Source organism: Cystoisospora suis, assembly GCF_002600585.1.
Source record: "Cystoisospora suis strain Wien I chromosome Unknown contig_5639, whole genome shotgun sequence".
Taxonomy (NCBI): Eukaryota; Apicomplexa; class Conoidasida; order Eucoccidiorida; family Sarcocystidae; genus Cystoisospora; species Cystoisospora suis.
In genome coordinates, this window is record NW_027158429.1 from 4198 (window position 1) to 4636 (window position 439).

Below are 439 nucleotides of genomic sequence, written 5' to 3' on the forward strand. Positions count from 1 at the left end.
GGAAAGTCAAAGCGCTACTTAAATACCTACCGGATCAATACCACAGCGAGCTGTTACCTTTACTTTCGCAGACGGGTCCCCGTTACGAGCGCCTCCGAAATTATCTTATTACACACTACCCGGCATATGATGGCGACTCCCTAGGCTACTATGCGAAAAAGCTGGAGGACCTTCGGAAGATGTGGGTTAACCCGTCACAAATGAGGGGGTACCTTCTCAAGCTGAGAAATCTACAGAAGAAAATGTGCGAGATTCTAGGGGACGCGACGTCGGTCTGGAACGAAATAACGGTTAGAAGAGCATACTTGCGTGCCCTTCCTCCCCGAATGTCCTACCACGTAATTGCTTGCGCGGAAGACGTCAACCTCACCCTTGAACAATGCCAGGCCCGCGCGGAGGCATTCGTGCCGGCGGACCAAGCGAGGGAGCGACAGGCCAA